The sequence below is a fragment of the Podarcis liolepis genome (assembly GCF_965112155.1).
Source record: "Podarcis liolepis genome assembly, chromosome: 10".
Classification (NCBI taxonomy): domain Eukaryota; kingdom Metazoa; phylum Chordata; class Lepidosauria; order Squamata; family Lacertidae; genus Podarcis; species Podarcis liolepis.
This window is the reverse complement of record NC_139562.1, coordinates 48,674,735-48,702,454: the sequence shown is the minus strand read 5'-3', so window position 1 is coordinate 48,702,454 and position 27,720 is coordinate 48,674,735.

Here is a 27,720-nt window from a genome sequence, read left to right as displayed (position 1 = left end):
TGGCCTTCAGCTACGAGAGTCCTCATAGTGGAAGGTAACAGTTTGCGTGCCAGCTGGTTTATAATATGCACACCACTCCTTCAGCTAGAATAAAATTGCGATTCTCAGAGCCTGGCTTTTCATTTTCTATTCTTCCTATCCCTCCACAATGACTTGACCTGTGATCCACAGCTGCTGCCAGATTCAGCCCTGCTTCTGTGGGGCCTCTTTTAATAGAGGTCAGCATGTAGCCACCCCTCAGATGAAATCTCGAAGGCTGACCTTCAGCCTTCTTGCCTGCCCAAGGATCAGCTGGTTAGTAGAAGGGCTAGTCCACACTTGACAGGAATTCACTTTGGGTTAGGCACACTGGTCATTTAACACAACTGATACGACTGTGACAGATGGAAAGGAACCATTAAAGCACAGTCTGACTGCAGTATGCTGATAATGTTTTAAGTCAGGAGTGGGCAACGGGGACTCCAAGATACAATCCTCTAGATGTTGTTGGACTCCAACTCCCATCAGCCCCAGCCAACATGGCCTATGGTCAGGAGTGATGGGAGTTGTGGTTCAACAACATCTGGAGGACCACAAGTTCCCTATCCCTGGTTTGAACAATAAAATCAACAGGTCATTGCCTGAATTTTCCTATAGTGTGTGTGTGTGTGTGTGTGTGTGTGTGTGTGTATGCAAGCAAGCGAGAGAGATTTTTCTATAGTTGCCAATGGCTGCAATGTTTGGTTAGGGTGTCTGCTGTTGTAGGAGTGCATTTGTTTAACATTTCTCTCTCTGTGTGTTTGTTATTGTCATGCAGTACAGCTGAAAAATGGAGATACGAATGTGTGCTTTGTAAAATGACATGAATACTAATTTAAAGCAGGAGATAAACCTTACTGGCAAGAGGACTTTCTGTTAGTTTTCTGTTCAGGCGTTCACAGCCAAATCAGGATAAAATGCTTTCTAAGTATTTTTAAAACTCAGCACGTCATTTTAAAGTAAAATTTTATCTGGCTTTAAGAAACATTTTGATTAATTCTCCTCTTTCAGAGCGAAAAGAAGTGACTATTGTCTTCTGTGGCTTTTTTGTTTTTGTCTTGGTCTGAAGTCTTTGTGCTTGACACAATGTTTCCATCCAGTCTTTTTCTTCCCAATTTTAAAGGGCATAGGGATTTTTTTGGGGGGAAGCCTAGTTTTCAAGCCAAATAATAATGCTTCACCTTTAGTATGGAGGGAACTGGCTTAATCTTTTTTTTAAAATATCAAATGTATATGTAGATTGCTTCTGGATGCTGTGAAATTCCTACCTGGAGATGCCAGAGATTAAACCACAGACCTTCTGCATGAAAAAAATGTGCTCTACCACCAAGCTATGGTTCATCCCCAGTGTTCACCATGATGTCATTGTGAATCGCTGGCAGTATGTACAAGCAATGACAAAACAATATATAAATCCCTGCCAAAGGAAGCGAATGAAAGGTGAAATTATTGTAGGATGAATTGGCATTCTAAAACAATAGTCTAAGCAGGGAAGATTGCATCTCTCTCCAAGGGGAATAGTAGGACCAGGGATGGGGTCATTGCATTTGGCTATCTCTCTGAAGATCCTGTGGGGAGAGGCTAAAACTTTTCCCATTGTCAGAAGCCTGAGTCAAGAGTAGGCCAGCAGTACAAACACGGTGTCAGTTCAAAGAAACCAAAACAGTGCAGGCCTAGTGGTCCCAGCAACTCTTCCTTGTAGGTTTTGCCCCAATGAGGCAGTTGTGAGGACTGAAGTTGCCCGCCTTCCCACCACTCTCTAATGCTCCTCCTCTCCGAGGTCTAGCAGTCTCAAACTGTGTCTGTGCACAACCAATCTCTGTGCTTTTCATTTATCTGCATGTTCTAGGAGACATGGGGGGAGAGGAGCAGGTCGCAGCAGGAGGGGAAGGCTTCCTGGATTCTTCAGTAGCCTTTCTCAACTCTGCCTCTTGGCCAACATCCTCTCCAGCCTCTGCTTCAGCCTCAGACTCTGAACTGCTCTCTGCCACAGCCTCTTCCTGCTCATTAAACTCTGTTACCTCTTCTGCTTCTGACACCTCCTCTTCCCAGTCTGCTCCTTGTTCTTCCTCTGGCCACTCATTGTTGTCCCACCACCAGTCCCCAGGGGGTTCTTCCCCCTGGGGTTCCTCAGTTGGTGGCTCCTGCCACTCTTCTGCATCCAGACAGCCCATGACATCCACCAACACTGGTCTTTGCTGATAATTTGAATGATATGTTCCCTTAATGAACATGTCCTGTTTAATCCCAGTTGCTGGTGTCTTTTTCTTTCCATCTGAGAGTTTCATACCTTTCTCTTTTTAAAAAAGAAAAGAAATCCTCAAAAGCAGAAGAGTAAGCAAGAGCTGGTTCCACCTTCAGTTCAGTATTCCACAAGAAACCTTTGAAAGAATGTTCCCTCACCACTTTTCAATGGAAAAACTTTGCCTGTTGGAAACAAAAACTTTGCCTGGTTTTACTGCTGTTGTCAAGAACAAACCAAACTCTTTCAGCTCACTACTGTGTTTTGGATTGCTTGAAACACTCCCAGCCTTCAAACATTCTTATGGCATAGAAAATAACTTGGGAAGCTGAGAAATTTCAGCACAAAAGTTTGCAACATCACGGTACACCTGTGCTCAAATAATTACGCTTCTGCCCAACCCAAGGCCTGACACAGGTATGTCAATGATAGGAAATAATAATTTTAAAAGTTGGAAGAGTTTTTGAAAGGTAAACATGACGTATGGGGTTTGTTGGGTGTAGCAAACGCTTCCTTGTGTTTCCAACAACCTCATGGCAATGTAATTATTTAACATGCTGAGGTTTAACTTCCTCTTTTCAATTCCTGGGAAATGTCACCTTTTAATTTTTTTTAAGGTTAGGGTAAAGTGTATATAGCAGCTAACCTGTCTCTCACGTCTACGGCTCCCACTTGCATTATACAGTATCACACCACTTTAACAACACTGGGCTTCCCAAATCCTGGTAAGATGTAGTTTACTAAGGGTGCTCAGAGCTGTTCTCTTTTAATATCCATTTTAGCATACAAATAAAAGTAGAAATTAAAATGCACTTCCACTAGTCATGCTGTATACTGATAGCGAACTCATTATCCAAGAGCAAGTCATTCTGTAGCCAAGATGACAAGAGCCACGCAAAAGAGGGAGGAATCAGCAGGACTGGGGGAGTCCCAAGATTTGCAGGAGTGCTATTTGAAACCATTTACTACTAAGTTCTAGAGGGATAGCTCCAGGACTCAGCTACATAGGCAAAGAAAAAGCCCTTTATATGTGTTATATGCATTATAACACTGTGACACCAGATGGTGCTGTGGAGTTCTGTTTTTGCCAACCCGATTTCTCATACAAAGTTTACAACGCGTTTAACTGAAGCGCTTCTTTGATGTGTCTAGACCCAACCTCAGTTGGTTAGAGTGTGGTGCTGATAATGCCAGGGTTGCAGGTTGGATCCCTGTAAGGGACAGCTGCAAGTTTCTGCATTGCAGGGCATTGGACTGGATGATTCTCAGGGTCGCTTCCAACTCTTTAATTCTATGGAAGTTAGTAACATATGGGGGCATGTGTAGCTAAGACTGCAAAAAATAATAGCACAGCACAGCACCACACCATTGCTGCACAAGTTCAAAAGTATATGAATTCCTGACCTCTACAGAAAAATCACAATTCTGGACCATAAAACTTTGTTAACAGCGCAATTGCATGACTTGGATTCGCCTAGAACAGCAACCCATGTGGTTTGTGGGTCTATTGCTCTTTTGATACACATGGATTCTCCTGGGTCAACTCATATGACACTAAAACATGAATAGTCATTTTCTTTTTTAAAAAATCTCATCTTTAAAGCTGTTCTATATTAAGCAGCACACTTTAAAGCTTTGCTTGCTTGATTCACACTGTCATTGTCTGTCCCAGCTGCTTATTTAGTACCTTTTCTGATGTAGCCTGGGAATGATTTCCTTTGGGCTTTCACATTATCGTATTACAACATACAACCCAGACTATTTATACTGGTGGTTAATGACATTATCTCAGTGGAATTCACTGGACTTTTTATATATATATATGCAAGACAAGATAAGCTTGGTGTGTAAATTAAGTGTTACATCATTCTTATTATTAAAATGTAGAGACCTTTATAGTTACAGTATTAGTGCTGCATTTTATTTTTTAAAAAAATTGTTTTAAATCACTACATTAAAAAAATTCTGCTAAAGATGGAGAGAGAGGCAGAGGGGAAGGAGGGAGAAAGGGAGAGAGCGAGAGCGAGAGAGACCCTTTAAAAATCTGAAAGTAGATACTAATTCCATTTGGCTAAATAAAGAAGATAGACAGATAGACCAAAATAGTTTTGAAGTGCTCCCAAAGGACGATGAGTGGCTAATCTAATATATTCCTGCTGTCTTTTCTGCTGAAGTTACCTCCCCCATACATTTTTTCAAGCTGACTACAGAGATTTCTGAAAAAATGGGAATTTTGACATTGCATTATTCAAAGACCCCTGGGATTAAAAAACAGATAAGAAATAACATGACTCATAAACATCTGACAACTGACAATAGTGCAAAATATATGTAATTACTGCAACATCTTAAACATGTCTTAGCCTCAGATATGTAAAGGAAACAGAGTAGTTTCTTATTTATAAATTGAATATATAGGCTCCTAATTAACCCTTCCCTTGACAGGACAATGCTAGACATTTTTACTTAGGGATATCTGCGTTCAGTGGGACTACTCGTCAGTAAGTGTGTTTAAAATTATAAATCAAGGGCACAATCTGCCATGCATTTCTATTGGGCAAGTCCCATTGATTGAGATGAATTCAATAAGGCTTGATATAAAAGTAACCTTATACACACTGCCTGCAAATGCCTTCATTAGCACCAGGGGGTGTCAACTTGAATAAAATATTGGGGGGGGGGGAGTAAGCCCTGTCCCCCATAACTGATCACAAGACGTGGCATGCACACAGCATTTGAATGGCAATACCCATTAACTTGGGTATGTGTGTGTGTCAAATATTTTAAGGGGCGACGAGGGGATCTCAGCCCCTAGGAGTTGGCTCTTATGATTAGCACCCCTGTGTAGGGCCCTCAGACTATGAACTTTCATTTTTTTTAAAAAAAGAAAGAAAGCCTTCCTAGAAAGAAAGTTATGATGCAAAATGTGCAGGTACTCTTAGAACTGATTGTTATGAAATGAGCCAGCCTGTTAGTTTTGTTAGTCAATGAGTGAAGTTAGAGCTGTGATGGCTAAGTGAGTTGTCTGGACAGCAGGCAACAGAAATCCTTGTGGTTTTAAACAGCCACTGTTTCCCCCTCCACTTTCCCTGCTTCTGTCTCATTTTCTAGTCCTTGGAATCTCTTCCTTCCTTTTACCTTAGGAACTGGTATTCATCTTTCCTGCAGTGAGTTCATCTGAAATCGGTTAGTTCCTAGCAGTTATTTTCTGCAATTACTACTATACAATAAATGCGGGTGAATGTTAACGAATACCCCATCCATGCAAAAGGCAAAGGAGAAAACTTTGCAAAGGGCCTGCTGCTGTGCAGAAGCTTAAGAAGTCACTGGATTTACAGTACAATAGTATACATGTCTATTCAGAAGTCAGCCCCTTTGTGTCTAATGGGGCTTACTCCCAGGTACAGCATGACAGCTTAGGCTTCATTTTAGGGTTGGCATTGGGGGGAAAAAGAGGGTCCTTGTGCCTTTAACAGTTGTATAACAGGCAGATATGCAGCATGTCAAGCCTTTCCTGGTACAGAAATACAGTTATGGGAAAAGTTTCACAATGACTGCACTCGCTCAATTTTTGTCTTATGCCATGCCCCCCAAAGCAGCCATTTTGTGCTACGTCATGTCCCCATGGCAGTCATTTTGTGACTGAGACTCACAGCACTCCCTCAAAAATGTGCCCACTGATCCAAAACCATTGTTTACCCCTGCCCCACATGCAAGCTCACTGTCTTGCCACTGTGGAATTTTGAGGGGCCCTGCTCCCTCCTTGAAATCTTTTTTGAGGGGTCCTAGGCTCCCCCGAACCCCTCTAGATGGTGCCTGTGCTCACATGGCTTCCTCCCCACTTTTGAACACTTCCCCTAGTTCTACAAAATCGTTTCCCCCCCCCACATGGTTTGCCCAACATTATGTGCAGTACTCAAGAAAACAATTTGACCTTTAAAAGCAATTATAGATGGATCCTTGGAAGTTGTTAGCCATGAAGTCCGTGTTGCATTTGAGGCACACATGTGTCCAGAGGGCCTTCCCCATTTATTTCAATGAAAGTGCCACTTCTGTGAGTGCATTCCTTTGTTCACATGGAACCTCCCCCTTCACCAAACTGAATGCAAAAACTTTTGCTTCCTTAGGTGGGATACCTTTATGTCCACATCAAGGTCACTGGATCACAGTGCTTATGTGTATCAGATACACATTATGTGCTTATGTGTAACAGATACACAAAAGTGTGCTGCAGATATCCTAAAAATGCATTTCCACCTTCTGCTATCGAACCATGTAAGCTGATCTCCTTTATGAGAATGCATTCTTAAGAATGTTTTCTCAGAAGTAAATCTCACTGAATTTATCTCTCCAGTATAGGGAAGCTTTTTAAAATGTGTAGAATCTTATTATGTTTTTAGATACATATGTTGGAAGCCACCCAGAGTGGCTGGGGCAACCCAGTCAGATGGGCAGGGAACAAATAATAAAATTATTATTATTAATTTAAGTGCGTCTAGGATTGCAGGCTATTAGAGCAATGCTGCACATTTCTCACTGGGTTCAGTGGTGCTTACTCTCAAGTAAGTGTCCAAAAGTCTAGAAGTTTTGCAGTCCTAAATGCACTTCCCTGGGAGGAAGAGACGCAGAATTCAGTGGGACTTATTTCTGAGCAGACATGCGCAGGAGTGGGGAGTAAATCCTGTTGCTTTTCTGGAAGCGTAACTTTAGCCTTGAAAGTCCCTTGCCTAGTTTCTGTAAAGCAGAAATATATTTTGCTCCTATGTGGCAGTGTTGTTATTTTTGTAGAAAGCAGCTGTATTTGATGAGCCTTTCTTCAGGTGTTTACATGTTTGGAAAGTCCATGTTGGCTGCGGTTGCTAAGGTTGAGTCAGAGGGATTGTTGCTTTATCCCACAGATTTCTGAAGCTGCCTCAACAGGATATTTACCTGGGTACGAGTAAAAGCGAGGCAACTGGGAAGCGTTTGGTTAATCTGCTCCCGTGCGAGCGGAGGAAGTGTCTTCTTAATTATTGGAAAACGATGGTTCCCTAGACACAGTAGTATTGCATAGAAAAGAGGCTTAAGAACTGGCTCAACGTCATAAAGGACTGAATCATTCTTCAGGCTGCCAGTCGTTTTGCTTTGGTTCAGTGCCCAGCTGAACTACACTTGGCATAGCAACGTCATGACGCAGCACACCATCATTATTTAAAAGATTACACTGCCAAGCATGGAAAGTGTACATGGCAAATGACTCACCTTTATTCACAGTAGCAAAGGATAAAGCAAACACCTGCAGGGCAGTAGTCAATAATATATTGAAGAATGAACAGCACAGGAACACAAAAAGTTGCTATCTTCTAGGTCAACCTGTTTCCCCATTATAGCTCATTGTTGTCTATTCCAAGGGGCAGTTGCTGTCCAGTTCCGCACCCATCACTTGGCCTTGCACTCCCTGTGCATGACTTTCTCCCACATGCACATACTGGTTTTTTTATTTTTTTGTGGCCTGTGTATCTGATGCAAATGAAAACACTATGTTTAGGGTTCTTCAGCTCTGCAGCTTAGTGGGGACAATGGCTAGTGCTCATGACGTGCTTCTACGAGGTAATCCTGACCTTCAGATGTTATCTCCTTATGGCTGTAAGGTAGGTTTCCACCTTTTATTGTTTGGTTCTGTTTGCACATTTTAATCTTAACCGATCTTGGCAAAGCTGTCCTTGCTTATATTGCTTTTAGAACTGCTCTTCTTTGGGAAATATGATACTGTTTTTCTTTCCATTGTTGAAAATTTGAATGACGCTGCTTTACAAAGCATAACAATTACAGGGCACTTATACATCAACAATGACATGTGTGTATGAGGTGTCAGGGGAGGGGAGGTCACTTCAGTGTCACTAGGACAGCAGTTTGACTTCACCCTCGGAGGAACACTCCATTGTCTGTCGAGACAGATACGGATGCCAACAAGCCATGTGGCCCAAACCATCTCTTGTATTTTTCTTCCCACTCAATTATCTCAAGCTCTCTAGCTGCCTACCTCTATAAACTTCCTGGAAACAAGGCCAAGTCTTGCTATATAATTGATAATGTTGTTGATAATAATAATAATAATAATAATAATAATAATAATAATAATAATAATAATAATTATTATTATTATTATTATCATCATCATCATCATCATCATTATTATTTATGATTTATGATTTATAACCCGCCCATCTGGCTGGGTTTCCCCAGCCACTCTGGGAGGCTCCCAACCGAATATTAAAACACAATACAGCATTAAACATTAAAAACTTCCCTAAACAGGGCTGCCTTCAGATTTCTTTTCACAGTCCTTGAAGTTGCCTAGCATTTCTGAATTCAAGTGAGGAAAGAACAGTGGAGCCTGATCTCAAACTCACCATTCCTAAATCCATTCAGATCAATAGCTTTAAGTGCTCCTAACTCTGCATAGGATTGCAATCTTGTTGTTTAGAGAAAAGTGATCAGAACAAAAACCTAATTTGAAGCAGTAAACAATGTGAAGTAGTTGAAAGGCAGGTAGGATCCCATAAGCCAAGCATGAGGCATGTACCTCTTGATTAAATCCTCAGCTCTTCCCCCCCTCCTTGCAAGAGTTAACCTTTAGCAATAGGTTTGTTGGTAACTCTGTTCTGCCACTTCACCATAGCTCAAATCATAAGGGTGTGCTATTCCTTTTGTGGATGGGTAGCATAATTATGGCAGTGCAATGCTGTTGTATTGCTCATCAGTGAGCTCTACCAAATCATACTGCTGTGAATGTTTCTTGAATTGCTGGGACCTGTCTGGATGATTCAGCTCTCCTGGCATCCAGGTAAGCAGGGATGGGGAACTTGTTGGCCTCCAGATGTTCTTGGATTATTATTGTTATTATTTGAATTTATATACTGCCATATACCCAGAGGTCTCAGGGCAGTTCAAAGAAAAGATAAAAACCACAGTATATATAATCAAAATAAAAATAACCCAATAACACCCCCCCAAAAGGGCACAGGATGTCAATCAGATCAACCAAAAGCCTGGTTAAAAAGGAACGTTTTTGCCTGGCACCTAAAGGTGTATAATGAAGGTGCCAGGTGAAGTTCCCTGGGGAGAGCATTCCATAGATGGGGAACCACTGCAGAGAAGGCCAGTTCTCATGTTGCCACATTCTGGAGGGGGCACATGAAGGAGGGCCTCAGAAGATGATCTCAGGGTCTGGATAGGTTCATATGGAAAGAGGCAGTCCTTGAGGTATTGTGGTCCTGAGACTACAACACCCACCATACCTGAGCACTGGCCATGTGAACTGATAAGAGTTGTAGGCTTCCCATTCTTGTCATATAAATCATACCATAGGAGTATGCTAGGAGACGGGTAGGCTACCTAGATAACTGAAGCAGGATTCAACATGTATAAAACACACACACGAAAGCTTATACCCAGAAAAAACTTAGTTGGTCTCTAAGGTGCTACTAGGGACGTGGGTGGCGCTGTGGTCTAAACCACTGACCCTCTTGGGCTTGCTGATCAGAAGGTCGGCGGTTCGAATCCCTGCGACGGGGTGAGCTCCTGTTGTTCGGTCCCTGCTCCTGCCAACCTAGCAGTTCGAAAGCACGTCAGTGCAAGTAGATAAATAGGTACCGCTCCAGCGGGAAAGTAAATGGCTTTTCCGTGTGCTGCTCTGGTTCACCAGAAAGTGGCTTGGTCATGCTGGCCACATGACCCAGAAAAACTGTCCGTAGAGAAACGGCGGCTTCCTTGGCCGGTAAAGCGAGATGAGCGCCACGACCCCAGAGTCATCCGCGACTGGACCTAATGGTCAGGGGTCCCTTTACCCTTTACTTTTAAGGTGCTACTGGACAATTTTAATTTTTTTAAAATATATTTTGACTGTGTCAGACCAAAACAGCTACTTACCTGAATGTAAAAAACAGTGAACCTCCCCCACTCCCTTTTTTTAAAAAATCAAATCATTAGGTCCTCTAAGACTTGCTTCCATGGTTACAACATTGTTTCTGGAATAGTTGTATCTGACCATACCCTGCCTTTTTAGTGCCAGGCTTCAGCCCTGCTCAGACCTTGAACCTCTAGCCAGCTGCACAATTCTATGATTTTGAAGCAGACATAGATTACCGAACTGCTGAAAAATTCAAAAAATGCAGTTCCAGCCTGAAAACACACACACACTTTTTTCTTTTTGCTTATACACATCTATCTTCCTTGTATCATTGTGATTAATGGCACGTAAGTCTTGTAAATTTATTGCTGTGGTTTCTTTGTTTACTGTCTTGTCTTTTTTCCTAAAAGAAAAAGAAAAAAAAGGCATTCTTTATCAATGTGAGCTGCAGAGGCTGAGCGCTGTCCAGTAATCTCTGGGGCTGCACAATCAATTCAATTCAATTTGGTTTTTATAGGAAACCTTCTGAAATGGACATTGCCCAGGAACAAAGCTTGTATATTGCGCTTTGGTAAAAGTAACCCCAAAGTCATTAAAAACCTATCTAAAGAACATGAGGGAAAAGGCCTTTGTGAATATCAAACTGGCTCAGGCTTGATTAGTAGGTGATGGCAAATTATATATATATCTTCTCACACAAACACACACACCTGTGGGAACACATTCACACACCTGTGGGAACACATTCAAAGGAATAGTACAATGACCCTAAGCTCATTACTTGGAAGCGAATTTCACTGAAACACATATTTACTAATATTCACAACATGTTACCTGCGAGTACATCCTATTAAATCAATAGGGTTAATTTCTCAGTAATGTGTTTCTAGGTACTTGGGGAAATACGAATCCACAGAAATTCCCTCTGCAATGGCTGAGAAACATGCTGTTCTATTCCTGCGCCGAGTTTCACACTTTTTGCACAATGAATGAATATCAAGTAGCAGGGTCGGCATATGGACCTCAGAAATTAAGCATGCATATTGTGAAAATCATGATTCATTCATTTTATTAGTCACTTGACACATAAGGAGACTCCAAGCACCTTACAGAGTCATTATTTTTATTTATTAAATTTGTACACTGCCTTGCATCCGTAGGCCTTATAGCGATTCATAAAGTCATGCATATGTCTTCATATGTGCATGTAGCCATATATGCATGTCAGGGAACTGACATCGGAGCGAGAGGCTAAGGGGAGGCTCCCAGATGATGCTGGCGAAGGACCCAGCAGCAGGGGGAGAAACAGCTCAGTAGAGGGGGAAGCCAATCAGTGCAACACCAGGGATAAAGGGGGCAGACGGAGGAATTGGAGAGAGGGCTCCAGGACTCTTCACTGGACATCAGTGATGAGAGCCCAGGTCCTCCGCTACCCACGCCTTCCCTGCGCAGAAGACTCCCGCGCAGTGAGAGGAGGAGGAGACTGGGTGTCAAACAACTTTTATGTTGGAAGAGGTTCAAGAAACGCCCACTGACGGATTCTGCCAGTGATTGAGGCAGCCACGATGAGAAGGGGCTGTGCAGTCAGAAAGGTTTAACAAGGCAAATTAACCGAGAAAGGCACCAGTTTACGCACGAGTAACTCACACCTATTACAATGCATATTCCATAAATATGGTGCTTTTGATAGCACTGCTGTGCTGCTTTTTATATTGCCCTGAGACACAAGGCTAGACTACTGTGCTGGGTTGCTCATAAGGCTTCCTTATGAGAACATAAGAGGAGCCTGTTGCATCAGGCCAATGGCCCATCTAATCTAACTTCCTGTCAACTCGATGTCTGTGGGAAACCTGCAACCAGCACCCGAGTAACAGGAGCACTCTCCCCTCCTGTGGTTTCCAGCAACTGCTATTGAGAAGCATTACTGCCTGGGACTGTAGAGTTCAGAGCTCAGGGATCATGGCTAGTAGCCATTGAGAGCCTGATCCTCCAATTCTGTTCCAAAGCCATTCAATTTGGTGGATCCTCACTGCCTCCTGTGGGAGTCAGTTCCATAGTTTAACTATGAGCTGCATACCGTATTTTTCGCTCTATAAGACACACTTTTCCCCCTCCAAAAATTAAGGGGAAAATGTGTGTGCGTCTTATGGAGTGAATGCAGGCTCCATGGCTTCAGCGAAAGCAATGCAAAGCCTCCGGAGCGCAGCGGGATCGCTCCCGCTGCGCTCCGGAGGCTTCAGGCGGCTATCCCTGAAGCCAGGAGAGCAAGAGGGGTCGGTGCTCTCCTGGCTTCACCTCACTGGAGAGGCGCTGTGCAGCTTTCCCTCTCTGCGCAGCGCCCCTTCAGCGAAGCGGGAGGAGAAATGGAAGGGGCTCCGTTTCTCCTGCCGCTTTGCTGAAGGGGCGCTGCGCAGAGGAGAGGTTTTTTCCCCTTGTTCTCCCCTTCTAAAACTAGGTGAGTCTTATGGTCGGGTGCGTCCTATAGAGCGAAAAATACGGTAGTTAAGAGGAGAAAACGTTGCTGCACCACTAGGGCACACCAGTGAAGGAGGGCTCACTGAGACCACCTTGCACAGGGGCCCCCTAAACTCCGAAACTGGCACTGATATCAATGCCTCCTCACAGTCGAAGTGGGGATTCGAATCTGGGTTAGACCCAATGAGCCAAATCTGTGTTAGGGTGCTTCCAGGTGACCTGCTTATTAAGCATTCATCCAAAGTCCTTTACAGGGAGAGTAGACGACATTGGCTACTTCATAAGCATTCTTTGTCAGTCCAATCACCAACCCCCCTCTTCTTAGGTGGCCTATGCGAGTGCAAGTGGGACAGTTCAGTTATTAAAATGTTGATAAATTCCCCAAACCGAGTGACTCCAACAACAGGGGGAAAATCACCTTTCTCTGCCGAGAACAAATGGATCACACGGTCGGAATTCACCAAGCTTTAGAAAAGAGACAGAGTGTGCTCATTGACTCATATCCTTGAGTGCTGGGGTCTCGGTTCCTGGGGGGATGGATTAATTAACTGTACTGTCTTTCTTGGTGGAAAGACAAGTTTGCAGTGTAAAGGGAGATGGTCACTAAGCATAGGATCACCTATGTAGAACTCAACCACGTAGGGCATCATTTTAGTGGGTATCAGAATATAGTCCACCACACTATTTCCCTGCGGGGAGATATATGTAAAATTCCCAGAGCCTTCCCAATCGGTTAGCCCATTGATCCACGTCAGGGCCCTGGTGGAGGTCAGCTTAGTGAGTCTCAGACCCGCCAGATTAATTACTGGGGAATGATCAGGAGCTCACCAAGTTAGTGGCTAAAGATCTCTATTTGGTTTTTTGTTGTTGAAATATACTGCAGACGTCTGATCTCCCTGGAGACCAAGAGATGTGATGATAGACTGCTCTGCCTCCTTTCTTTTAGCAAATGTTTTGTGTCACTGGGGAAGTGGTAATTCTGTATTGATTTGTTTTGGATGTATGCATGTGATGCCAATAAAAGGTTTGATGATGATGATGATGATAATAAACATTCACTTTGATTTGTCTGTGGGGAAGCAAGATGATGTTATATCAAAGCCACTGCTATCCTACTAGATTTCCCCATCACCTATTGCAAAATGAGCTTTGGGGGAAGTGGGTTTGTTGCACAAACAGCAGCCTGTGCAGCCTGAATTTGATGGTATGTGGCTGAATCGCACCCATATATAGTGACAGCCTGGAAGCACCCTACAGAACTGGTATGGTTAATGCACCAATAACATGAGAAACATTGAGATCATGTGAGAAGAGTCAACAAGAAATCCCATGCCAGCATCGACCAGAGCCTAAGAAGGACAATGGCAGTGCAGGAAATAATTAAGCGCTTGTCTCTTCTTCCTTGATCTCAACAATGTTTTGTTGCTAGAATAGGGAAGGATACAGCTGCAGCTTCCCCAATGCAGTCATGTAAGAAGTGTCCCTTAACAGCTGCAGTGATGAATCTAGACAAATGAGGAAGAAACACAGGGGTTATAATTAATTCTGTGCATCTTATAGCACACGCGACAGAAACCCTCCGCCGACAGAAGAATCAAGGCAGTTCTGAACAAGAGAGTTTCACACTCCATCTCCAGTTGTTTTCAAATATGTGGTTGACTTTCAGATTATCTGGATTTGCTGCCTTTGAAATTCTCCCCCCTGCCCTAGCAATTGGCTTGTAGAACCTAGTGCAGTCATTTGCTGTTTCCTCTGGGTAAATACAAAAGAGGAAACAGGGAGCCCCTTCCTCCTCTAGAAGGACACGTGAGCATGCCAGAGCTCTCAGGGAAATAAGAAAGGGAAGAAGGAGTTGTGCACGATCGTCCTTCGTGCACAAGGCATGTTGGCTGGTGACATACGTCAGTCTCTGAGCCAAGAAGCCTGCAGACTAAGGTTCACATCAAGTGCCATCTAGGGGCACATGCACCGTGCTGCTATTTAGAGCTGTAACAAAGTGTGCTCCTTTACCCTGGCCTAATGAAAAGAGCCACAGGCTGGCTGGGTGGCTGGCAGAATTCCTACAGCAGACAAACTAAGAAGCACACTCTCTCTTTTCCCCCCTATGGTGCTGGCTCAGGAAAATGTCACCTTCTTTTTAACCTTGTCTCATTAACTAGAGTCCTTTAGTCAAGAGCTTGACTGGTAATTTCCGAGAAAAACAAACATTTTCCTCTTCAGCTTAGGGCTGATTTATTGAGGAAATGGGTCACAGTTGTTGTTATTGTTGTTTTTTCATGTAAACTTGTCTTCCATGTAGACTTCCTTAGGGAAGGAATGCAGCTCAGTGGTAGAGCATCTGTTTGCAAGGTACAACCCCCCAAATTTCAATATTACAGTGCTGGCAATCTGTGGCCTGGCTGGGTGTGCTAACAGTGCGCTGATGTTACATGCCAATGGGGCAGCATGCAAATAGAATGCACTGAAACGTGACTCAGGGACCAAATGCTGTCAAAGAAGATGTCAAATATCAAATCCTATCAAATGCTGAGTGAAGGTTAATGCCTATTTAGCAGATGTTCTGTTCAACAGTATATATTGATAGGGGTTTGTGTGGGGGAAGATTTCCTTAATTCCTGGGTGACAGATCCTCCACATAATTCCTGGATGTAGTGAAAGTTAGGATTGAGGTTGGATTAAATGTTGCCAAACATTGAAACCCTTTGGATTTTAATAACAACAACAATAATAATAAATTTAAAAATTGTCCAGTAGCACCTTAGAGACCAACTAAGTTTATAAGCTTTTGTGTGCATGCACACTTCTTCAGATACACTGAAACAGAAGTCACCAGACCCTTATATATAGTGGGAGGGTGGGGTGGGATTTTTCTCAGAAGGATAGTGGGAGATGGGTGATTGACTCAATGGGTATAGTAAACATGTTGACGACTATTAATGACTGTGATTAGTCCTACAGGAAAAAGCAAGGGATAGTATGCAGATGACCAAAAATAGCTTTAGCATATGTAATGAGACAAGAATCCAATATCTCTATTCAGACCAGGTCTCTCCATAGTTTTCAGTTTAATAATAAGTTGTAATTCAGCAACTTCTCTTTCAAGTGTGCATGCACACGAAAGCTTATACCCAGAACAAACTTAGTTGGTCTCTAAGGTGCTGCTGAACATTTATTTATTTATTTATTTATTTATTTATTTATTTATTTATTTCAATTTTGTCAGACCAACATGGCTATCTACCTGAATCTAGAACCTTAGGATTTAGTTATGCTAAGGAGCCAAGCCAGTTTGGCAGAGCTCAATGGATGGGCCATTAGGGGACAAAGGCTGGTGATGGCCTAGGAAGAGAACTATCGGAGGGCAAGACTGTCAGGCAAGGGGGGAGTGGGGCTCCTTCTTTGCTGAGTGCCAGTGAGCAAAGGCAAAGGCCAGGTTTAGTTTTTCATCTTTGAATGACATAGGCGGTGGCGGCGGGGGGACGGGGGACATCCTTGGGTTCTTCAGTAGGGAGAAGAACCCAGCCAGAACTCCAAGTGAACTGGGGATGACAGGCTGGAACTAAGAGACATAGAGGATGGCTTTTTGCAGTCTTTTGAATCCAACACTGCTCCTATGGGAGAAGGATGTGAATGCTCTGCAATCCCTCCATCTAGGTGCAGGTTGTATATATATGTGTGTGTAAATAAAACCACATATCATAAAGACACTAGTGTCTCTGCTGTGCCTAATAGCTGGATAGCTCCGTTGGTTAGAGCATGGTGCTGATAATGCCTAGATTGCAAGTTCGATCCCTGTATGGGACAGCGGCATATTCCTTCATTGGTGTGGGTTGGGATAGAGCGGTGATGGCCAAACTTGGCCCTCCAGCTGTTTTGGGACTACAATTCCTATCATCCGTGACCACTGGTCCTGTTAGCTAGGGATGATGGGAGTTGTAGTCCCAAAACAGCTGGAGGGCCAAGTTTGGCCATCACTGGGCTAGAGGATCCTCAGGGTGTTTTCCAACTCTACAATTCTATCATTCTAATTTCTGAAGCAAACAGGAACCCTGGGTAAGCACATGGAACGCCTAGAATTTCACGCCACTCAGAGATGGGGTGGTGGGTAACAATATTGTTTGGTATCCAAAGTAATGTGGGACCATACTGAGTACTGCAGTATAGATAACCCTCATTCGTTAGTGATCCACAGTAGCTAATAACACAAAGTGCTTTACATTTAGTCTCAGATTGCTCTAACCACCTGTATTTTATGTTCTATGTACAATGCTAAAAATCACTGGATTGAATTAGATGAAATGCCCATTGAAACCAATGGGAAAGTTAGTCGTGGCTTAAGTTCCAATGCTCTGGATGGGAATTAAGTCCATCTAATTCAGTTTGGATCCAGCCCACTATATTTACATATTTGTTAAGCTGATATTTGGCGCTAGTGGGTAGTCTGATGGTATTTAAAATGTGCACTGGTTTAATACACACAAAAAGTATCCTGCAGTATCTAGAACAATATCATTCTTATCAATGTATAATGAGATATGTCAAAATTTTGCTTTAAGTGGATGTTGCTCTGGAAAAAGCCAGTATAGTTCATTCGGTGCCACCTAGCATGTGAATCTACACGGTAAAATAAGCATGATCTGAAAAATACAGTGGAAAAGGAAAGGGAAAAAAAGAAAGAGAAAATTGCTGGGCTACAAGAAAAGGACAAACAGCCAGGTGGGATGGATAAATTTTAACAAATTCAAAAACTCCAAGTTATGCAAAAACTTAAGAATCGATGAGAAACACTTTATGACTCCAAATTTGAAAAGCAGGAAACCAATAAACCACTCTAAAATAATTATACACAAGTTGCTGTAAGATTTGTATCACCATTAGTGGCCCTCTCAAGCAAATCAATAAGAGCAACTGCCTTCATAATACATATTCATGTATAACTAAGAACTATATGCCTTTTGACCAGTCCATGGTATTGCAATTTTAATAGTCTTGATTTCTGTACAAAACATGACATCTTAAACAAAAACTTGCCGAATATTGTGGGTCCCTAACAATTCATGGTTGCCTCTACAGCTGTACTCAATATAATATGTTTAGCAGGGGCAAATCACACCAAAGCTTAAAGGCCTTTAAAGATAGATAGGTAGAGGCAGTGCTTTTTTCTTCTTCTTCTAAAAAAATGTTTAGGGGTACTCTCATTTTCCCACACATATTGAAATACTGCCCCTCAATGAGGCCAAACCTAGATTCACAAAATGTTTAGGGGTATGTGTCCCCCTGTGTCCCCCCAGAAAAAAGCACTGGGTGGATGCCAAATCTACATACATCCTCTGCAAAAAGACACCACAAACATAAATCCATAAATTCTAGTTGTTCTCTCATTCTGTCCCATGCAGATACAAAGTCCCATTTTTTCCATTAGGTCCAGTTGTGGCCGACTCTGGGGTTGCGGCACTCATCTCGCTTTATTGGCCGAGGGAGCCAGCGTACAGCTTCCGGGTCATGTGGCCAGCATGACTAAGCCGCTACTGGCAAACCAGAGCAGCGCACGGAAACACAGTTTACCTTCCCGCCGGAGTGGTACCTATTTATCTACTTGCACTTGGACATGCTTTTGAACTGCTAGGTTGGCAGGAGCTGGGACAGAGCAACGGAAGCTCACCCCATGGCGGGGATTAGAATGGCTGACCTTCCAATCGGCAAGCCCTAGGCTCAGTGGTTTAGACCACAGTGCCACCCGTATCCCTTTCCCTGTATAGCCACTAGTAAAAATGAATGTGACACGCTTGATGGCACAAGTTATAGTGATGCCAAGGGGGATTTCATTAACAAGCCATGACAATATTAGAATGTGCCAAAACAGGGTAGACTCTCAGCAAATGTCATAGGTCAGGTGGGGAGCCCCTAGCCCATGAACCTAATTAGGCCCACAAGACCTCTCTATTTGGCTCACAAGGGCATTTTGGTCAAGCTTTGCCCAACTGCCCTACACATGACATCAGGTATCAGGTATGGGGCAGGCCTTAGCCAAAAATATGCTTGCAGGCACTGCCAATCAGCCTACAGTTCCCCTTTCAACATGAAGGGCAAGACAGTGCTGTGGGAGGGGCTTCTGAAGATGTCTGGATAGAAAGAGTCCCTACATTTGTACAACAGATTTCCAGATGGCACAGATCTCACTGGACTGCTATGCATCTAGTGAGACACGGAAGAGGTGGTGGAATGTGTTATACAGTGGTACCTCAGGTTACATACGCTTCAGGTTACAGACACTTCAGGTTACAGACTCCGCTAACCCAGAAATAGTACCTCGGGTTAAGAACTTTGCTTCAGGATGAGAACAGAAATCATGCTCTGGCGGCGCGGCGGCAGCGGGAGGCCCCATTAGCTAAAGTGGTGCTTCAGGTTAAGAACAGTTTCAGGTTAAGAACGGACCTCCGGAACGCATTAAGTACTTAACCCGAGGTACCACTGTATCTGAAAAAGTGTAGGAAAGCCAGTGTGGTGTAGTGGTTAAGAGTGATAGTCTCGTAATCTGGGGAACCGGGTTTGCGTCTCCCTCCTCCACATGCAGCTGCTGGGTGACCTTGGGCCAGTCACACTTCTTTGAAGTCTCTCAGCCTCACGAACCTCACAGAGTGTTTGTTGTGGGGGAGGAAGGGAAAGGAGAATGTGAGCTGCTTTGAGACTCCTTCGGGTAGTGATAAAGCGGGATATCAAATCCAAACTCTTCTTCTTCTTCTTCTTCTTCTTCTTAAATTGCCCCCATGGATATGGGAGGATATTTAGATTTGTTGCTCTGCCCACTTTTGCTTCTGGCCCCACCCACCACAAATAAGTGGCCCCCTGAAAGTTGCCCTGAAGGGAATGTGGCTCTCCATCTGAAAAATGTTTCCCAACCACACTCGACAGGTCTAAGGACACTTTTACCCTCAAAGGATAAATTACTCTTTTCCATAAGCTTGCCTGAGCACAGGATAGCTGTTTTGTCTCTAGCAGCCCTAGTTTACAAAAGTGCTAGTTTCCACAAATGCCATTCTCTGACTCTTGTGATGGAGTTTTTCAACCAAAAAATGTGTACTGAAATGCAAATATGGGGGGTGGGGTGGGGGTGGGGCTGTGCATAAAATTCATCTATTGGTAAAGTACCATCAAAAATGTGTTATAATTAGGAGAAATCATTATTCAGCTAGATTGCACATAAAAATTAGGAGAAAGCTGGCCTAAAATGCTGACAATTTTTGTGTGTGTGATGGCTTTTTATTTGTTATTTGTTTATTGCATTTATATCCCACCATTTTCTCCATGAAGCTCAAGGTGGCATAATTACAGACTGATGTGCAGATGTGGTGAACTGAAGCCTGAAAAACAAGAAACTGAGAGAAACCACAAATGAGAGATTTGTCCGTGCCTGTTTCTGAGTAAACATGTCTAGGGTTGCACTGTTGGGTTTTTAAAATAAATTGCACAGGCCTAAATTTAATGGTCTCAATGTTTTCAGAGAGAGAGAGAGAGAGAGAAGGAAAGAAGGAAGACCTGAATCTGCTAGTGGGCACCTTAGTCTGATGTGCATTTAAACAAGCTCTTTGTTCACAAGGCTCCAGCCACATTGCAGTGATTGCTGCATTGTTCAGAACGGTCTAGGGAACAATGCTTTCAGTGTGATGTGTGAATGTTTCTTTTCCACCAGGGTGGCGCTTTTTGCAGTCATCTCAAAGGAATGTAGATATCAAGTAACTCAGGGTTTCTAGTTGCAATTGGTAAAACAACTGTAGTGGAAAAGTACCCGGTTGCTCACTTTTGTATCTAGGCAAACAATACAGAGGTAAAGGATGCAGCCGACGCCTTGTGTCTCTGGATGGAAGCGCAGATCCTTAAATTATTTCTAACCTGCACTTTCTGTCTTGAAAAAGATACTCAAGGCGGCAGACATCAGAGAGAACTACCACAAAACAGACAGCAGTGAAACGGAAGGATAAGAGCATTGGAAATAGAATTAGAAATGTAAAAATAGGGTCAGTAGGCAAAAAAACCTAATAGTTTGGTGAAAATTGGCTGCTTGTGCACCACACTTTTAAAGCACAAGACTTCACCCAAGGACTCCTAAGAACTGTAGTTTCTCTCCTCACAGAGCTATCATTCCCAGCATCCTTAACAAACTACAGTTCCCAGGATTCTCTGGGGGAAGTCAAGAGCTTTAAATGTCTGGTGTGTACACAGAACATCAACAGCTTTATTGCTTGTGTCATCTGGATGTATAAAATCCTTAATGTACTCTTTGTTCCATAGGCACATTCAATGTTGTGCATCTCAGGACCTCCTGCCTTCTGTTTATGGCATGCTATAATATGGATGATTGATTGAAGGATTAGGGTGATGTTCAGGGCCATCTCCTCCAATAATTCAATGATATAACAGCTCCATTTGCCTCCACTGCACTCTTGGCTAATCTGTTTGTTAAAGTTCTGGTTTTAATTGATTTACTTTCCTGTCTGTGATATTTGCCTGGCCAAGGTAAACAGAAGGTTGCTAATCCAGAGTTAATGGTTACCGGATGAATAAAGTCTAGATGGAGATGAGAGTTTTCCAGAGTTGCTACAAGCACCAAAGTATGATGACACCGGTGCTGACATCAGCTAGCACATTTTGAAGAAGGACTTTTATCTGACCATATTGCGTATATTTGATCTGGCAGAGATCAAAGAAAAAGATCCTCTTTAGGATCATGGAAATGAAACTGGAGGTGTTTGAGTCCCAGGGGATTGGGGCTGAGAAAGCAAGAGAAGACCCATAATATCTTAGATAATGTACAGTTTCATGTGTTTCTAAGTAACTTGCATGTGCATGCCCTCTATTTTGTTGTTGTTGTTGTTGTTGTTGTTGTTGTTGTTTAGTCGTTTAGTCGTGTCGAACTCTTCATGACCCCATGGACCAGAGCAAGCCAGGCACTCCTGTCTTCCACTGTCTCCCACAGTTTGGTCAAACTCATGCTGGTAGCTTCTAGAACCATCTTGTCCTCTGTCGTCCCCTTCTTCTTGTGCCCTCCATCTTTCCCAACATCAGGGTCTTTTCCAGGGAGTCTTCTCTTCTCATGAGGTGGCCAAAGTATTGGAGTCTCAGCTTCAGGATCTGTCCTTCCAGTGAGCACTCAGGGCTGATTTCCTTAAGAATGGATACGTTTGATCTTCTTGCAGTCCACGGGACTCCCAAGAGTCTCCTCCAGCACCATAATTCAAAAGCATCAATTCTTCAGCGATCAGCCTTCTTTATGGTCCAGCTCTCACTTCCATACATCACTACTGGGAAAACCATAGATTTAACTATACGGACCTTTGTTGGCAAGGTGATCTCTATACCTGCATGTTAAATATGCTTGGGGAGGAGAGGAATCTGTCATGTGGGTCCACCATACATCACTCTGAGACAGATGCATTATAGGAGTAGTGTTTTCAGAACAGCTGCAAGGCAGTTGTAGGGACAATGACTCAAGGATAGGTTCCTTGGCACAGAGGAACAGATCAGATCCAGGAAGGATGCAGAAGAGCAAACTCTAGGAATTGGGGCTGTGCTTGCTTTGAAGCCCAAATGCTCTCTTTGGCTGTGCCTGGGTAGGCGTTACATTAATTAATTTAATAGAAATATTTGTGCACCAACAACTCATATAAACTATCAAAGCAGTGTAAAAGGATACATAAACATACTTTTTGTAAAAATAATTGTACTGGTTTCACAAAATAAACCTCACATTTAACACATTTAAATTTTAAAATCAAACCAGATTCTTCCGAATCTTAGGACTCCCCTCCTCCCCTCCGTGGGTCCTTTGTATATCTGAAAAACTGTATATTATAGTTCATCCGCACTATAGTCCTCCAAAATATCCAAAGTCTTTGTAACACTGCAGGAGTTACAGTACTAAAAGCTTGCCAAAGAGCTCAAGTGTTCTTTTAAGTACAGTCTGTATTTGCCCATTCCCTGTTGAAGTTTTGATCCTCCTGATTTCTGATTTTCCCTGTCAACCTCGCTATCTGTGCATATTCTAGTGGTTCCATTTGCCAGTCCGCTTTTGTTGGCATCTTCTCATCTTTCCATCGCTGGGCAAGTAGTATCATTGCAGCTGTACAATGATACATAAACATAATAAAGCATGAAGCACCACAAAACAATACGTTTACCAGGGATGTTTGATAGCTCAGTGGCAGTGTTCCTTCAGTCCTCAACATCTCTAGACAGAAAGATAGCTGCCAGTCAAAACTAACCTAGGTAGTATAAGGCAGTTTTCTATGTACAGTGGTACCTTGGGTTACATACGCTTCAGGTTACATATGCTTCAGGTTACAGGCTCCACTAACCCAGAAATAGTACCTCGAGTTAAGAACTTTGCTTCAGGATGAGAACTGCTGGCGGCTCAGCGACAGCAGGAGGCCCCATTAGCTAAAGTGGTGCTTCAGGTTAAGAACAATTTCAGGTTAAGAACAGACCTCTGGAACGAATTAAGTACTTAACCAGAGGTACCACTGTAGTTCCACAATGGCCAGCTTTCTACTTCTCATTGGTATGTTGTGGTTGTCTCTTCTCCTCTTCCAGTTCTTCCCATTGACAGCTAAGGTAGAGTCCCTCCTTCCTTCTAAGATTCCATGAAGCCCATATGCCCCTTCTTTCGCTTCCCCTGGAAAAGGGTGAGAATTTAGCAGAGTGCTAACAGCCAACCCTTCTTTCTTTTAGTGGAGGGCTAGTCATCTTCGACATGGGAAGGATCAGATTTGTCGGAAGATGTTACAGAAACCACGGCGATTCCTCTGTACAAATTAGTAATTGTCTGAGATGTCTAGCCATTAAATCACTGGCCTGTTGTTCATTCCAGAATTCTGGAACCAGACAACAGAGGGAAGAAGGGGACAAAAAAACAAGTCTTGTGTCAAAGTATCATGGAAATGAATCAATTCCTGGTTCTGTTGTAGGTTTCCTGTGTCGCCTGGGTCAGGAAGCTAACCTCTGAGTGCCTTGATTAGTGGTCCCACTGAGTTATATGAGGGGATAGTATGAATTTCCTTTATTTTTTCCTCAGAGCTGATTTGAAAGAAACGTCACCATGGTGGAATTTTTGCTCAAGAAGTAGGTGGACGCCCACAGATGAGGTACCCAACACATTACAGGAAGTGGTGGCTCCACACAGGCCGTCGCTCATCTTAAGCAGCCTGGCCAAAAGGCTAGACAAACAAACGTATATGCCAAAACATCTGAGGCATTCTGAGGTTGTAGCTGATTGAATGGTGGATAGTTATACTGGCATCTGTATTACAGATGTCTCTCTCCCCCCCCTCTCTCTGTGTGTGTTTGTTTATGTATATCTATAATATTAAAGTTATTAACAATTGGCACCGGAATTCACTGATATTTTAAAACATCTATGCTTTTTATTTTTATTACAGTACTTCTGTCTGATAAAATCAAATATTGGGAAGGAAAGTACCAATTGAACACAACGAATGGGCGCAATGGCTCTCATGCGTTCTCCTGTGCAAGATGCATTGAAAATTAATGTCAGTTGTTGCACAAGACTGAGTTGTGAGCGAGTTCTGTCTGAAAGATAAACATGAATGGTGGAACAGCCCTTTCTTTCGAGTCGGGCCTAAATATGAGATGATCCTGGCAGACTGTGAGCAGTTGAGCACTGACATTTCCCTAATAGCAATTTTGATCCTAGGTTGCCTTCCTCCTTCTATGGTGTAACGCCCAGGGGCATACCTAGGGGACGGCCAGGTTGGCCCCTGCCAAGGACACAGGCCCAGGGGGGTAGATCACCAAAATTGTGTCTCTCCGCTCTGGCTCAGAGCTTGTATGCTCCCCAGGGCTGCTACTCTGCTGCTGCTGTGGGCATCTGGGCGAGGCACACAGTCTCCTTTGGGCTCCTCAGTGGAGGAATCCAGTCTCTGGTGTTGGCTGTTGTAGCAGCTCTGCAAGACCTGTTCCTCAGTCTGCCAGAGACACTATTAGAAGTGTGAGCAGAATGCCCAGTAGGCCTTGGAGGGAAGAAAACCTGAGAGAGAGATGGTTCCGGGAGGAGGAAAAAGGGAGGGAGGGAGGAAGAGAGGAGGCAGAACGGAAAGCAGCAAGTGGAGGGAGGAAGGTGGGAAGGCAGGCAGGCAGGCAGATGGAGCAACAGAGGAGGAGGAGGGGAGGCGAAGCTGAGAAGACCTGCCCCCTGATGGCCTGGATAAAGTCACTGGTGGAGTGCAAAAGTCAACCAAAAACAAACCCTTTGAGTTTCTGGTCCATGGTCTCTCCTGTCTTTGGTGGTCTCCTTGCCAAGGCTGCAAGTGAATATAGGTACACATCTGGTAACACGTTGAATGGAACTGAAGTTAAGAAAAGTGTGTTTCTCGGGAGGAAACTATTTCCAGATGGACAGCTCCTAGCCCCACTCTTTCACTTTCAATAATGTTTTGCTGTAGGCATAGCTTGTGCTGCAGCTTTCTGTTTGCACCTTAAACTTGGCGGCGACAAACAAGTGGTGACTTTTTCAAAATATAGCAATAAGCAGTTACTCAAGCGAGAGAATATTCTAGAAATGTAACAAACAGGATAAGCTTTTAGCAGCAAAAGTTGAAATGGGAGCAATATATATCATAGCTAAAGTTAGAATGGAAACCAATAATGCTCCACAAGAATATTAACAAGCCTTCCTCAGCAACTGAGGAGGGAGAATGCATTCAACAAATTTTAACAGTGGAGGAACTATTCCAAATCACCAATGGACTGAAAAACAATAAAGCTGATGAATTTACTGGACAGCTCTTAAAAAATACATACCTGACAGTACCTCCATTAAACACACTGAATGAGGGAAGGCAAAAGCATTTCCTTCCAAACACTACAGGTTATTCCTAAACAAAGAGAAGACCAGCTTCGTCATCACCATCATCATCATTTTATGTACTGTTTACTTGCCAAGAGGGCTTCTAAGTGGTTTACAAGTGCAAAACCACATTAACATCATGATAAAGAAATGGAAGATAAATAGACACTGGGATATTTACTGTTCTTGAAGAAACATGGGCTAACTAAAAATAGAAAGCTACCAGAAAGCGTGTTTTCCTTCATGGAGAGCACGTGTTGCAGTGGGGACCGACAGGACACTCCAAAGTTGTGGGGCAGGCTAATTGATCTTTGGCCACTGTTGTGATTGGACTTCCCTTGTCGTTGGGAAGAAGTTAATGTTGCCATTTGATGATTGACAGCCAGAAATGTTAAAACTCTCTGCACGAGGTATAGAGCTTCCTCTTTTCGCTCCGTGCATCGGATTGCCCGTCCCCCCCCTTTAATTAGGGTTGTTCGCTTTGACCTTTGTCAGTCTGTCCCCCAATGGGGGGCAGATAGTAGCAACCAATGCCTAAGCAACCACTCATATTTTTTTGTATTTTAATAAAGTTGTAGCCAAAATTATGCCAAAAACCTTAAACAAAAATTCTGAGTGATGTATGAGTTATTTGGGGTGGCCTGGGGACCTTGACACAGAAAGCTACACAGATATTTTGGACCACTGGTGTAGACAATACTGAGCTGAATGGACAAATGGTCTGTCTTGGTATAAGGCACAATCAGATTTTATGGTGCCCTTGACAAGATAGTCTCAGTGGGACTCCTGTATAAGTAGATACGCCTCCTCCTTTACTGTTGCTACTTCTCTTTCCCTCTGAATCCAAGTCACCATCACCTTTCAAAGAGCAAGGACAAGACTTTTGGAGATTACTGCTCCTCCTTACTCCTCTCACTTGCTTTCACAAGAGAGCAAGTGGAACACACTGCCACAGTGAAGAGAAGGGACAGGAGGCTCCAGGGCTTGTTAGCACACCTTTTTGTGGGGCATGGCCCTCAGCAGGTGCCAACAAGACCTACCTTTGATACAGGCCCTGACAACTGTATGGAGATTGACATCGGAAAAACCAGATTCATAGCTTCAGCAGTATGAGCCCACGTTATAATTATCCCACAAGATCAAAGAGGCCATGAAATTGCTTGCTTGTCAAGGCAGCATCCCTGTGGCTATCATATGACTTTCTCAGGTTGAGATTTGCTCGCAGGCCTGTCCAGGAGTCCAACATGTATTTTACTCATTTATACAGTACTCTTGCACTTGTAGGCAAAATATGGGAGTGGATAATTTTTTTAAAAAGTAATGTGAGACTGTGCCTTTATTTCATGATAGCAGAAAACGAATTTCTCAAGACCTGTGTATACACCTGGTGTTTATGTTCTGCATGCCAAAGCCATCCATGAATGATGTAAGGAATGCAAAGTCAGGACCCCTCTCTGACATACAGTTGTGAGGTTCATCCTATTTATTCCCCTATTTTTGGATAGCACTTCCTGGTCTTAACTCAAGCCTTACTGAATTTAAAAGAGCATTTGAATCACAACATCACCATCTGTATCCTTGGCAGGAGCTGAGAGGCTTAGCAGAGCACAGTCAGCTGCAGAGTGGTGTTGTAGTCAGGTGATAAAAATAGAGGTGAGTAATTTTCATTTTAAAAGAGACAGGTGGTTCAGATACCACTTTAAGGACATTTCCATGCAGTAAAGGAAAACTGAAGCGCTGGATAATGTTGAATCAGGCCATATAAATACGTTTCTTGTCAATGTTGTGTCTGATTACCAGAGAATCTATCCTCTATAATAGTTGAACATCATCAGTAGCAACTACTGTACCACAAAATATATGGCTACAGTAGTATAACACAGTTTGCTGGTAAACAAGCACTCATATGATCACTATAAGTGCAAAAACTCGTTATGGCCAACTATTTAAACAAGTATGCTACAAGCTAAATTCACAATACCACTGGACTTAGTATGGATTACCTGCAGTACTTTTGCCTGGCAGAGGTTTTATTTATTTGTTTGTTTACTTTATTATATTTACATAGCTTCCCCAGAACATATGTTCTCTAGTCTACTGAGCCAGGGAATAAACAACACCATGACACGAGACTGGTGTGTGAGTCATTATATCTATTTCTATTGTATATTTCACTGCCCAAAAGGGGAAGAGGTGCTTATGGGATTTTCTGGCTTAGGTAACCAAAATAACTCA